We start from the raw sequence: 15,212 nt of genomic DNA on the forward strand, positions 1-15,212 counted from the left end.
GTAATGCCCCCTTAGAACACGTGTTTAAAGCGGGAGCTATTCATCAGCCTGGGGGAGCAGCAGGGGCAGCCCAATTTATGCAGATTAGGTGCTAATAGTGGCCCAGAAAGTACGCGCCACGTCGCTATTAGGCGGGTAATTACTGCCAACTTTACCCTATATCGTCCCCGCACTCGGGAAGCTTCTATACAGGAGCGCAAAGTTTATTCACCGTAATCCTTTGGGTGCCTTCGTCGTCGTTAAAGGGGAACAATTTCCATTTTCTGATACAAGTGCAGTTTTTTTTCAGTTTTCCAGGAAAGTTGCACTTGTCTGGAGTATGGTAAAAGATTAAACGTTTTGTATATTGTTTCGGGAGAGCTTTTGTCGTTGGAAACCATTCTCATATATTAGTTTAAGTGTGTTTTGATTACACTTGTTTTTTCAAGAGCTTGTAGCATTGGGAAATTTTTCGAAAATAAATTCTCAGGTGAGAAATTAAGTGATCTTGAATAATGAAAATCTATGGAATTCTTTCAAGTATTCGAACAATTTTATTCTCATTACTTCTCATTTCGAGAAACTCACTATGATGTTTTGAGCGATGTCAAAAGGATCGATTCGTTGTAGCAGAACGCCGAAAAGTGAGAATTCTCTTCTCATCTCTTCTCATCTCTTCTCATCTCTTCTCATCTCTTCTCATCTCTTCTCATCTCTTCTCATCTCTTCTCATCTCTTCATACTTTTTCTTAGTATTTTTTCGTTATGAATATCTATATTCTCATCTCTTCTCAACTCAAACTTTGTATATCATAGATTTCTTTTCAGTTTATTAATTTTTATGTTTTTTTTATGATTATTGTGGTTATTTTTTTTTTCTCAAATCTTCAGTAGCTTCTACTCAACTAACCATTTGAATTTAGTTTATTACCTTGTTACACTCCAAAGTTTCCTAGAATCACTGCAGGTGTCACAATATGAATGGTTTCGTGATAACCAGGAAAAAGCGTTTGCAAAAAAAAAAAACATCTCGCACTCCACTTCAGCATCGTCCTGGCGGCGGAAAAAATGCTTCCCATGGCACTCGAAATTTATCGTTATGTAAATTTTTCGTTTGCATTTGCACCGAGATTTATTGCGTAGTCCCACGCGTACGACGATTTGAGCGTAGTAACCCTTGGCTGCAAACTTGCGGAGCTGGTTTGCTAGAATTTTGGTAAGACATTTTGAAATTTACCTGTTTTCATGTGTAACTCAAATTATTTTTCCAAAGTGGTCGTTCAAGGGTTAGGCCACCTCCAGGCATACACCGACTGAAAGCTCGGCGAAAAAACACTTGCCGAGTTGTTATTTTTTGCAGCAGACCTGAACTTTCTCCTGTAGGTCATCAGTACGATTCGTTGCCAGCTGGCCATTATACGGGAAGCGTTAGTGTGTAATTCTTAGCCCCAGGTACGGAAATAAAAAGGAGGTTGGAAAACGGAAAACTCTCGTTCAAGTTCACTGAGTTCACGGAAAATGTGCGCGGTGAAAAATTGCAAGAAACAAGGTGCAAAAAATAGTCATGAAAAGTGGTGCACTCGCTGCTTCAAGGTTGGACGCACTGGAATGGAAATGTGTCAATTTATATTCTGCACCAGCGGCGATAGGTAGTGTTGCCAGTGCGTGTAATTCTTCGTGAGAGAAAAATGCACTCGTGTGCAATTAAAATGTGAACAGGATTGCACTTTATTTAAGTGAACCGTGTGGACGCGTTCTGTTGGATGCACTCTTGGGTTGGACAGTTTTAGAATTTTATGAAATTGAATTAAAAAGACAGCATTGTTTTTTTGGCTCTTTTTCCACTTCTAGAACTGTTCAAATGTACAAACCTTGAAACATAATTGACTCTACTTCCAATGAAAAAGTTATCTCATAAAATATTAACACTAAATAACACTTGCTCGCAAGTTTTTCCTCGACCTAACCCCAAAAACTAAGAGTTCCGGAAAATCTTACCGCAAACTTTTTCCCACCCCAAATCCATAAATCACAACCGCGTCACAGCTCGGCTTCCGTGTGCCGGCGAATCTTGCTTGCTTTTCCTACGGACAACATTCATTTATCATCGTGACACGCGTGACGACTTGCTTAAATTAGTCACAACAACCAACCCCGTTTGGGGTTGGCCCAAGCTTGTTTGCTTTTTGTTTCACAAACTTTTTCCTTTTTATTGTTCTTAACGGGGAAGCTTCAATGATTTCCAAAATTTTATTTTGATTTTGCAAGTTTATTTGTTGATTTTTGTTATTAAGAGTGACAAATCTTTTTTCTCTTCTCATCTCTTCTCATCTCTTCTCATCTCTTCTCATCTCTTCTCATCTCTCCTCATCTCTTCTCATCTCTTCTCATCTCTTCTCATCTCTTCTCATCTCTTCTCATCTCTTCTCATCTCTTCTCATCTCTTCACATCTCTTCTCATCTCTTCTCATCTCTCATCTCTTCTCATCTCTTCTCATCTTTTTTCTCTTCTCATCTCTTCTCATCTCTTCTAATCTCTTCTCATCTCTTCTCATCTCTTCTCATCTCTTCTCATCTCTTCTCATCTCTTCTCATCTCTTCTCATCTCTTCTCATCTCTTCTCATCTCTTCTCATCTCTTCTCTTCTCTCATCTCTTCTCATTCCTTCTCATCTTTTCTCATCTCTTCTCATCTCTTCTCATCTCTTCTCATCTCTTCTCATCTCATCTCTTCTCATCTCTTCTCATCTCTTCTCATCTCTTCTCATCTCTTCTCATCTCATTTCATTTCTTCATCTTTTTGTTATTTTATCCAAATTCTGAACGTAGAAGTCCTGCCGCACTTCTTATTGAATTTAATCAAATCGGTGATGACGCCCCAAATTCCAACCTACCGTAAAACACTTCGCATGACTTGCTCAAAACATCCTTCTTCCTAGCACAAGTGGTATCATCATGATTGCCGCGTGGTTGTTGTTACACCTAGAACGACGACACGCGTCATAAATTCTACGCACGTCACCACACCGTCGCAGGGAGTGGCCCTTCTACACCCCACATCCGGTTCCCGTCTGTTCAACAGTTTAATATTTGATGCTTTGCCGGCTGGCTGTTTTGACCCTGGTGCAACAATTTGTACCGTGAAAATGATTGATTGTTTGCGCGTGGGAGATCATCTGGTAAGCGGAAATTTCACAGATATAAAATATTAATCAAAACAGTACACAATTTCGATTCCGACTGACTGCGCTGAATTTATTCACTTTCACCCCCTCCGCAAAGTAAACTGCAAAACAAGCCCGCCAATTCCAGTGACCCCTCGGGGGAACATTTACGGTCCCTCGTCGCGGTACAGTCGATTCCGGTGTGCCAGGCCCGGTTGCGAATTTAAAAGTCAAATGAAGTTATTAAAATTTAATCCCATTTCCCGATGAAAAACGATTGCAGATGGACTAGCGCGTGTGCGTTTGCGTTCTTACTTGGTGCGATTCTCGGTGAAAAAGGAGTTTTGATTTTGTTTATTCTTAAATTTTTTTGAATTAATTATCGATTGATTTTAAAAATTGTTGTTCAACATGTTACTGTGCAAGTCGGAAAAACTTACCCCGACTCCTTTTCAATTTTCGTGAAACGTTGTTTTAAGGAGTAATTTTTGACCCTTTGTCCCTGATGACGAATCCGCGATCCATTTTTCGATATCTCGTGACGGAGGGGCGGTACGATCCGTTTCAAATTTTGAATATTCAAAAAAAGACGTTTTTTAAACAATTTGTAGCTTGAAATGGGTATTTGGTGTCAAAGGGACTTTTGCGGAAAATTGAACACTCGATTTGATGGCGTACTCAAAATTTCGAAAACCATATTTTTCATCAAAATAGTTGAATAATATTTTTAAAATCGCTGCCTTCACCCAACTGTCAAAAATCGAGAGACATGTCATTTTATGGAAAATTTAATGTTCTTTTCTAATCTGGAATAACGCAGAGAGGTTGGAAATTTGGAAATTAAATATGTCTTTATTGAACATTCTTATAATAATTACATTTCTTCTACATGCTAAGTGGTATGGCCTAATGCTCTTCATCTTTGTTGTATTTTTCGTTTGATTATTAACTGATCACATTTATTTTATTTACTTCAAATTGTTTTACATTATTGCATTGAATCGAATACATTTGGGTAAAAAAGAAAAAAAAAAATCACTTTATCAACTAATCCTAACTTAAAACTAAAAAAATAAATTTATTGAAATATTCAAAATCACTAGAACGAGTAAGCTACGAACTGTATTTTAAGATGAATGCTCCAAGAGTTCTTACTTGTTCCTGGCGAGTTTTGCAACCACGCAGTGTTGTTGTCATCTCGATGAAAATGTTCAAAAGTTCTTGTGGTGAAAACAGGTCACTACTGCCTTCACCCGTTGATGCTGGTTGGTTTTCCTCGGTTGCTGACTGAAGCCTGAGGTGTTGTATTTCTGCAACTTTTTGCTGATTCAACGGCAATGGCTGCAGATTTGGAACCACTCGAACAGATCCCGCTCCAGGTGACGCCAAGCAGGAAAATCCATCCGTATGCTGTGGTGTTTTACGACGATTTGTTGTGCTCGTTTCGTCGCTGCCGAATTTTACAAACTCAGCAGGTTTTGGGCAGCTTCGATTCTTGGTCGAATGGTCGCCGCCGCAATTGAAGCATTTCGCTTCGATGTTCTCGTTGATTGTCGCGTTTGAGTTTTGTGCTCACCTCCGCAGGTTGCACAACGACTCTTGATGAAACAGTTCTTCCACCATGTTCAAACTGCAAGCAGTTCGAACACTGTGTCACGTCACGGTGCACTGGACGATAACGTTCCCAAGTCACGATGATGTTGAAAATTGCCCGAACTGCTTTTAGCTCAGACGGCGTTGTCGATCCTTCTCAAGATGAACCAGGTACAGTTGATCACGATACTTGATGTCCTTGTTGTGTCTCGTCATCTTGAAGACTTCATCACGTTCAATTTAAGAGTTTTGAGCTCTTCTTTCAGCACACTCACATCCATGTCGTACAGGCCTCGAGGACCTGTTTCATGGGGCGTTTACCTGGATCGTCATGGCTGTAGTATTCAATCTTGGTGTTGTTCAGGAAATCCCGAACGTAGTTGTAATCCTTTCTGGTAGGTAGCAGATTTTTGAGTCCATCAGCACAAGCGAATGGAAGCTCGTAAAGCACCAGATTTGATAAACCCGGTCAGCCACTTTCGCACCGAATCCGATGACGATGTTTTCACAAAATGGGTGGCAACTTTTCCTCGTTCAAATTCTTCCTTTCGCTCACGTCCACAGGGAGGGTAGCGAACTGGTTTCCAGACAATTTTGAGCGTCCTTGCTCAAACTGCCTGGCTTTGCAGGTAGCGCTTCGGCATTCTTTAGCTTTTTCAAATCTGCCGATCCTGCTGGTGAGGACCGCCTCTTTTTCTTGCCGTGAGGCATTTTTGCACTTTTTAAGCACTTTTCAGGAGCTAATATCCAGGAGTACCTCACTGATTGGTGTTCCACAAAGGAATCACGCAGAGAGGTAATTTTCAATAAGAACAACAAATTTCCAACAAAAAGACTCAGTCGCTCGCAAGCACAAATCTAGCGTTTGTCACTTCCACACCAATCGCTACTGAACACTCTCTCTTTGCTCTCCCTCTCACTCCAATCGGGTAGGAGAGCGAATGGTACAGAGAGACCGATTTCGTTAAGTCGCTCAAAGCTGACTGAAAATAGTTTGGGATCGGTTTTGCTTTGATCATTTAAGAAATTGCTTATAATCAATGATATCAAAAATATTTTGCAATTTTGTTGTTCACAAAACATCAAAGACACATTTGGCAGCAATTTTCACCATGACAAATTCTAATTTACTGCAAACTGTTGTAGTGCAGGTCAAGTGAGCGCCGCGTTGATATTTTTAGGCTCTCCTCTCTGAGCATATTCGTGTGTGACTCGGGTTGACGGACGGAGGGAAAAGAAACTCACAAAGTATTTGTTTCGCTGAGTGAAGCGGTTGAGCAAGCCGCTGACAGCCAGCGTGTCGTGTTCGCTCGCGAATTGTTGCGCGCTCCAGTCGGCAATGATTCGTTCGGTGATGAGCGAGTGGTTTCTGATCTTTGAACTGAAAATCAAGACCCTTGCATAAGAGGTTTGCATGTATTCTTTATGAGTTATCAGAATATTTCGAAGAGGTTTTTGAAGACCATTTTTGACCGGTTGTTCAATGTTTTAATCCCTTAAACTCATTCTAACGCTTTTGCAAGTATTTTTTTCGGAAAGTTCAGCTAGTTATACTTTTTCGCATAGAATTTCTTCATGACAGAGTAATTCCAGACCCAGGTCGTTTTTCGTTGGCGTTGTTTTCGGAACGACTATCTCATTTACATATAGACGCACACGACGTGGTACGGTACACGTGTACAACATGGACGCTGTAATACACACCATTTAGTCACATACACTCCATGACACGGCAGGACGGGGTTTGCTGGTGGCGGAAAATGTAAAATATAATCCACTTTTTCGTTCGGGCTGGAAAAATCATGCTTCTAGCCTGAGTTAGGTTAGAAGGAAGGATTTTTAATTTAGTTCAGTGTTTATGGGTTTAGCAGGTAATCCAGGCCGGACACTGGGTCAACGTGAAACTTTGGATTCGTCCAAATGGCCGGACTTAGTGGTCTGGAACATGCAATGTCCCTTTTCTTTTGGCGAGTTGTTTCCCATGCAGGGTGGAATGGCTGCCAGAATGGTCGCACCAGACAGAAGTTTGGGTGTTAGCGGTAAGCTGGATTAGCTCGACTGCCAGACAGCACGTACCCCGGTCGTTGGGATTGCATTTGTCTGAAAGTTTTCCTTTGATGACACGTTGTGTGATTCAAGCTTTGACAGGGAATTGATTAAGATTTCAAGAAAATATCATTTATTCAACTTTTTTCTACTTATTTTCCTGCGTCTATTCTTTCATAAAACTCTTCCGGCATAAACGGTGGTAGGATAAACTCCATCATTTTTCTTAACCACGATTTCTCCGGAGGTGTTTTGCCCTTGAGCATCGCATCGTACTCCTTTATTATATCATCCGTAGTTCTCAGTCCCATTGAAACACCTCTGCCGACTCCTCACGAGTGCTCCCATCATCGGTGACCGGGCCCGGCAGCTTCACCACCACCAGCAGCAACAGCAGCAGCAGTAACAGCTATTTGACCGTTGTCGTCCTCATCCGGGTAGTCTTCGTAATCATAACAGCAACAACATCCTCCACCGTCGTTATCCGGAATAGGTCGTGCCAGGATGAGCGAAACTTTCGTCAGTAATAATAGCCAACGGATAGCAGAACTCGATCCCATCGTGCTTTGCCAACGGGGAAGATTGTTTTGCACTAATGAGGAAACACACAGTGACTGGGGCGAATGTTGGTGGAGAACACCTTGCTGCTCTGCAACTAACATGCCACTAATGAGAGGTAAATATGATCCGAACAGGTGAACATTACTGGCGCCCATCAATCGCAGGGTTGTTTGTTTTGATTGGAGATTCTAGTTAAGGTTTATTTCAGGAGATTTGTACTGGATTCTCAACTATTCTTAATGGATTTTCAAATAAATAAATTAAAAAAAAAGATTCAGTCGTTTTTCTTCAACCTATGACCATCAAATATTTAGGAAGAGTGAGGAGGCATGAATTATGTTAAGCAAGACCTCCATGTATTAAACAAGTTTTTTTTTTCAAATGTAGTTTTATAGATTCCAAAACATTATTTTAATTGGTTTTTTTTTATTTTGACATTTGAGGGTTAACCTTCTCTTAACACGCTTCAAATTCAAAAGTAATTTTTACGATCAGCTGTTCTTCAGCTCAAGTATTATAGTTCTGTGTATAAAATTAAAAGCTTCACAAATCCGTAACTAGTACCCCCTCACGATGAACTGGATACTGGCAGTCACCATTCTAGCATCGGTGTTGCCACTTTTCACGACTGCTGCCCCCTGTTGTTGCTGCTGCTGCGGAGGAGAAGAAGACTCCGGTTCCGTTTCCGGTCCGGTGGACTCGGCCGGTCGCCAGCGAAGTGCCTTTGGATGGCTGCTAAAGGCGGGCAAATTCCTCCTCGGAGGAGGAGCCAAGAAGGGCATCAAAGGTAGCGCAAAGGCGATCAAACAAGGTGGCAAACAAATTGGTGATGTTGCTGCCAAATTTGCCGCGGAATTTGCTGATACGGAACTCGCGAAAAATGAGGTGGAAAAAGCATTGAATGCTGGGGGAGAAGGAGGAGCTGCAGAAGAAGGGGAAGGTGGAGCAGAAGGAGGAGAAGAAGGAGTGACAGAAGGTGGAGAAGTTGCAGAAGAAGTAGCAGAAGGAGGAGAAGAAGTAGCAGAAGGAGTAGAAGGTGAAACCGAAGCAGAACAAGATGAAACCACTGAGTATTTTCCATACTGATAATTGAATTTTCACTGCAGCTTACCCACAAAGTTTATCAGCTAACTTCAATTTATCATATTCATAGGCTTACCTGAAGACTTACCTGAACTGCTAAAAGGGGGAAGCCTTAGCATGGTAAGAAAGGAAAAACAACTCAGCAAGTGAATATAAAATGATTGTTTTTAATCAATTTCAGGGATTCAAAGATGAAACTTCAATGAAAAATCGCATCAAGTTCAAACTTCAAGGTTAAGTTAGTGATTTAAAATAAGTCAACAATGAGAGGAAAATTGATTTTTTACAAAAATATAAATATTATTATCAAACGGTTGCAAGCTTTTTAGATTTTTTTTCAATTAATAACTAAATAAAATCAAATTGTATTAACTTTTTATCGTTGTCAAAATCAAATCGATTGATTAATCAGAATTATTCAGTTTAAAACTAAATAGTACGTCAAAATTCCAGCAACAGTCACTAAATTTGTCAATTTTGTCGCATATGCTCCCATAAACGCTCCAATTTACGACCGAGTTTCATTCGATGGCCCATTTGTTTAAGCTACACGCCACAACCACATAAAACATCCACCCAGTCTTAGTACGTGAATAAAGTTGTTGGTCCAAGTTCACGATTCCAGGACCATCGCCAAGGTCCTGGAATCACGTTATCCTTATGTGTGTGCCCGCCTGAAATGGCGAAATTCGTCCGCGCGAGGGTGTGTGTGTGATTGTGGGTGTCGTTTTTGGCCAAATCGATTTCATTTACGTAATTTAGCACGCCTCAGCTGTTTCTTGCTCGTTCTTTTTTTTGCTGGAAAACGATGTTCGTGATTTACGCGCTCTGATTAAATCGGAAAAGTTGGCGGAATTAACGGCGGGTCGTAAATTAGGAGGAAAACTGCTGGGGGGAGTTTTCAGGTGAATATTCAATAATCTGTTGATTAAGAGGAGAAGGTGTGTGGAGCAAAGGTTTGGAAAATGTTTGATTATTGAGAAACTTTTCGATTACAAATATAAAGGAACTTTATGATTGAGTTTTATTTAAGTAGTTCTCAGTCACATTGCAACACCTCTGCCGACTCCCCTCACCAGTGCTCCCATCATCATGTAGTTTTTCATGACAAAAAAGATTTTTTTCAACATGCAAATCACAAAAATCAAAATTTCACAACTATTTCTTAGACTCTGAAAACTGCTTTAATGATATACAAATGCGTGATTTTAGAAATTTTGTAAAAACTGCTGTGTTCCAAGACATAAAATTTATCTTAAGCTTCGTTCGCAATTATCCTGCCTCAAAAAGTGTGTAAAAACACATAAGGGCTTATAACTTTTGATAGGGTTATCTGATCTTCGATGTTTTAGGCTCATTTGCAAGGTCTTTCAAATACCTTCTAAAAATATATACAAGCCATCTTTACAATCTTCCGAACTTAAGCCAAAATAAATTTTTAGCAAAACTTTTGAAGTACTGCTGAACGTCGAATAGCTGTTTTTTTCATATCCGATAAATGAAACAATGTATTAATTTTGTCGGTAAATTTGTAAACTTTAAAAAATCTAAATAAAAACGCATGCAAAAGCATGCACATCACCTTTGTGAGCAAAAGCATGTAATATTGTATGAGAAAACTTGTACACAAAAAGCATGCACGGAAAAACATATTTTGCCCACCTCAAAAACAACATCAATCCGGTGAGAGTCGTATTCAGATTACCAAGTCCGCGCCCCAACCCTCTCGGCTATCTCGGCGATTTGTTGTCTGGATCAACACTGATGTAGCTGTAAGTTCCCCATGCATCGTGTACTGTTAAAACAGTATACGGCGTACGGGAAAAATATTGCTAGATTGGCGTTGAACACATCTATTACAAGACGGTGGGTTTCTTTCTTATATGCTTTTTGTGTACACGTTTCCTCATACAATATTACATGTTTTTGTTCACAAAGGTGATGTGCATGCTTTTTCATGCGATTTTACCATCGGATTTTTTGCTGTGCAATTTTAGGTCTTAAAAAGGCATTGCAAAGAAAACCCTTTTTTTTTTTGAAAATTTTAGTGTTGTAATGTTTTAAAAAATGTATTTTGCTTTCTGGGGTCAACTTTGGCTTTTTTTCTAACATTTTTATAGTTTATGTAAATATAAGTATGAATTAATTTTTGTGTTGTCTCTGACTCTACGCATTTTTTTAAAATTTAAATGATAATGATATCATTCTTTAGTAAAGAATGTTAACAACATTAAAAACAATTGAAAAAGTGGCTGTATAAACATGAAAAAACTATATAGACAATTACCACCTGATAGCAGGTGGTTAAATGAGCCAAATACTATCAGAAAAAAAAATAAACTAAACAAAATAAATGCAAATTAAAATTCCAGAAATTAAAATAAGAAAAACATAAAACATGATTGTGGTTTGTTTGAAAAGTAAAGTTTTTTGTAAAACAAAAGTTGGGATAGTTGAAAAATCCACCTAAAATTAAATAACCCATTTATTTGGATTGATGGATTCAACCTTTTACAACCAACAAATCCAAAATATAAAAGTTGGTCGTACAACTAAATCTAGGGCGAATTTGGACAGCTGTTTTAGATATTTTTGATTAGTTTCAGATAGAATAGACACAGAACATCTAAAGTAGTGCATCGTTTTCCAAATTTCAAGCTTTTAAGTGCTCTGAAAACTACTGTTCCTATTCAGCCTGTAGTCCCGATTCACCCCAGATGACGGTACTCAAAATACCGTAGGAGAAAAAAATCCAAATGCCAGCATTGAGATAAAAGGAAACGGTCACACCTTGCAAAAAAGATTTTCATTCGTGGAATTGTAAAATAGTTTCACTTTTTATTATTTCTTTTCTCCTTCACCCTTTCCCGCAATCGCCGACTGAATGCCCTCCAAGGCCATATCAGACACAAGTCCACCCCCCATTTTGGTACCTTTTTTTACCGTTTTTCCGCCACCCTTGGAGAAAAATTTCCCGATATCCTTTACCCAACCAAACGCACTTCGCTGACGACCGGCCGATTCCACCGGTTCGGACCTGGAAGTGGAAGTAGAAGTACTGCCCTCTCCGCAGCAGCAGCAACAGCAGCTGCAACAGGGGGCAGCTGTCGTGAGCAGTGGTAGAAGTAAAGCTAGAATAGCGACTGCGAGTAGCCAGTTCATGGTGTCGCACTTGTACTAGATTGGAGGAGTTTTGATTTTTATATGCTGGTTTATTACTGGGGTTTGAGCAACTGATCGTCAAGTATATTAGGCTCGTTGCAACGTTTAACCTTCAACATCCAAATTTTGTAAATGTCTTTTTCTAACAAAATAAAGTTCTAATCTATTTCTTTTTCAATTCGCATTCACTGCTTAATGTCTTGGAAATCCAAAAAATAAAAATAACCTTATTGAATTAAATTTTTTGGAAAAAATAAGCGTAAATACTGGCGAAAGGTGAGTTATACAGTACATCAAGTCATATCGCTTCAGCATTTAACCATGCATTTTTCGTTTATTTTTGCATCCAATTAAGGGTAAGCTATTTACAGTTCTCGATTTATATGGCCGATAATGCTCGAGCTGAATACGAACATCGTGCAGGTGCCAATTTAGTGCCAATTAGAGAAGGCACGCTATGGTGGTAATGGGTAATTATTGGATTGGGAAATTCTTGATGTTTAATTTATGAATGTTTTCAAGGACATTTGGAGATTGGAGATTACAATAATAAAATTACGTATGAATTAAAACAAAAGTTTTGACAGTTCATTTCTAGAGTTTGTTTTAAAAGGTCCAATAAACCAAATTTTAAAACACTCAAACAGTAAAATCTAAAAAACCGTTCCAGAAAAAAAAACTTGCAGTTTGAGATAATTTTTGCCTAACATTTTATTTGAGAAAAAATGGTAAAAAATTAGGTGGTCGAAACATTTAAACAAACTTGTAACTTGTATAATGATATATATTCAAATTCTGCTTGTGAAAGAGAAAAACAATTTTCCGTTTTTTGAGGGATTAATCTGATAAAAAGCTTAAAAACTAACTTAATCCACCTATGTGGTTGGTGCCTTCCTAATTTTTTACCAACATTTGGTGCTATGATGGGTTTGGACTCAAATTCCATCTATTTCTCAATAAAAAAATACACAAATATCACTTAAGCGATCATAACTTGAGACAGGGTTGCCAGATTCTCCATGTTATAGACTCATTGGAAAGACTCATTACCTAACCAAAGATGGGTCGGATGATGGATCCGGACAAAGCTTAGGCAACCTTCGGAATGTCGCATGTTTTCGCCTTTCTTACAAGTGCCCTTACAAACTGTATACAAAGTACACGTACGTGACTGCCGGTGGATAAAAAAAAGTATCACTTAAGTTGTCATATCTCGAGACAGGGTTGCCAGATCTTCAATATTTAGGATTCATTGGAAAGGTCTTTCGATTACCTAACCAACGATGGGTTGGATGATAGATCCGGATATAGTTTTCATACAGATAAGTGAGATCCAGCTTCAAAAAATATCACTCAAGTTGTGATAACTTGAGACAGGGCTGCCAGATCTTCAATGTTTTGGACTCATTGGAAAGGTCTTTTGATTACCTTACTAACGATGATGGATCCGGACATAGTTTACATACATTTAAATGAGATCCGGCTTAAAAAAAGTACATAAATATCACATAAGTGGACATCAATTGAGACAGGGTTGCCAGAACACAATGTTTTGGACTCATTGGAACGGTCTTTTGATTACTTAACCAACGATGGGTCGGATGATGGATCAGGACATAGCTTACATGCATTTAAGTGAGATCCGACATCAAAAAAGTACATAAATATCACTTAAGTGGTCATAGACTTCAATATTCAGACTCGTTTGAAAGATCTGTTGATCCAACGATAGGTAGGATGATAAATCCGGATATTGTATTCATACAGATAAGTGAGATCCGGCATCAAAATTCCAGCATCCGATTCTCAACTCTGACAGTTTTTAATTCTGAGTCGATAGGTACACATGAATATAAGTCTACGAGCTATTTTTCAAAAGTTTATTTTTCGAGCAGGATTATAGCCTTACCTCAGTGAGGAAAGCAAAACATAATCGAATAAAATTAGTTATATATTTCCGCTTCCGGAAAGTTTCATTTTCATTTCCAATCATCATTTCCTCGGAAAAAAGCTCATCCAATCCAAAACTCGATTCCATCAGACAAAAAGGCTCCCAAAAATAGGGAGCAAACTAACGCGTGAAAGCGGAAAATCGAACCGTATAATTGAGACATTGATATGCCTTCCTGTTGTTTCACCAGCCACATTTCCTCTTTCTACCGGTTTAGTTGGTGGGGCTGTCTGGTATTTTGATAGAGCAGATCTGGCAGGTCATACTAGCTATAGTGCTACTATCAACCGAAAGAACTTCAGTTGATTGCAATTCAGGGTTGACTTTTTCAATAATTAAAAAAAATATTTGTAGTTTTCTTTTTATTATGAAATAACCTCTGGTTACCCTAATTCCCCCTGATCCAGCTGAGCTTACACAAACAAAGCCCACCGACACACTCAGCCACAGTTGATTGACATTACCTGTTTATGAACTGTTGAAAAATTGATGTGCAACCTGCTGTGCTGTGCTCGCGGCTCGCGAAAGTTCACCAAACTCCAGGAATGCCTTTGTCGGCTCACAAGGCAGTCAGTCAGTCAGCAGACGAAACTTGAACACTGGAGCAGGAAATTGCTTGCTAAACACCTCTTCTTGGCGCTTATCGTCACTTGATACCGTGACACCAAGCCGCGCTACGGTTTTCCCGGGAATTTTCCGCGTGCGGTTCGATTTCACTCTTTTGTGTGGAAAATTTTCCCACCAAATTTCGTTTCGCTGCGAAAGACTTGCCCGAAACTTCAAGCTGTTAAATTTCACACAATTTAACCACCGAAAATATCACTCAATTTGACACACTTGGACGCTCAGCGTTGAATTTCCCCTATGGGAAAAAATCCAAAGAAAATCCTGGAGCTTTTCCTTCTTCGAACAAACACTCACCACGGACAACAGCTCACTACTGGCCGTGCACAAACTGCTCACGAGCAGGACCTTCTCCACCGTTTTTGCAGGTTGAAGGACTCTTTCTTGCGGGCGCGAACTTTTGCTCACGAAGTTGAACTTTTGTAATATCCCAGGACTTGAGGTGGAGCGAACGGATGAGAGCGGGAGAGAGCGCCAACTTGCCACTTTGGACCAGCACACAGGACTTGGACGGGAGGTTTGGCTCCGGATTGCGTTCTATTCCACGGTCGAAAGGGAACTGTGGCCGAAGGCTCCGAACCGCGGTAGAAATACTCCACATTGCTCGGTTGGCCCCGAGCTGAGTCCTGAATGAAAAGCTCCGAAAGGGATCGGCGTCGGTGGTGAGGAAGAGAGAGAAAAGCTCACGAAAGCTTGTTGGGAGCGAGAAATGGTCCCGCTCAGCTGGCTTGTATTGAGAGGTTAAAGTGAGAGAAATATTAAGAATGCGTAGCGTTATGGGGCATCGAAGAGTTCGCTTGTGATTTTGAAAGTGATGCCAGTTTAGATCAAGCAAAAAAAAAAAAACTCTTGAAAAATTAACAACGATCAATCAATTTAGGAACTGTTTTGAAATATTTCTTGACTTTAAGAGGCATTACTTTTTCTTTTTGGAAAAGAATCATAAAAAAGTGAAATATAAATTTCAGAGAAACTTCAACAAAAGTTAATATTTTCATAAATATATAAAAAGACGTCAAATTGAAATTTTTGAGGTGTAGTTTACCACTT

General features: G+C 39.4%; 1 protein-coding gene across 2 annotated transcripts in view; it reads right to left on the reverse strand.

Annotated features, from left to right (window-relative positions):
* The window catches only part of LOC6036990 (prohormone-3), a 66,886-nt gene extending 52,151 nt beyond the window's left edge, over positions 1-14,735 (reverse strand). For both annotated transcript variants that reach the window (XM_038252751.1, XM_038252750.1), the window contains exon 1: positions 14,003-14,735. The gene's annotated coding sequence lies outside the window, so the exon portion shown is untranslated. The remainder of the gene's footprint in view (positions 1-14,002) is intronic.
* Between the last annotated feature and the right edge of the window lie 477 nt (positions 14,736-15,212).

This window comes from Culex quinquefasciatus, chromosome 2, assembly GCF_015732765.1.
Source record: "Culex quinquefasciatus strain JHB chromosome 2, VPISU_Cqui_1.0_pri_paternal, whole genome shotgun sequence".
Lineage (NCBI taxonomy): Eukaryota > Metazoa > Arthropoda > Insecta > Diptera > Culicidae > Culex > Culex quinquefasciatus.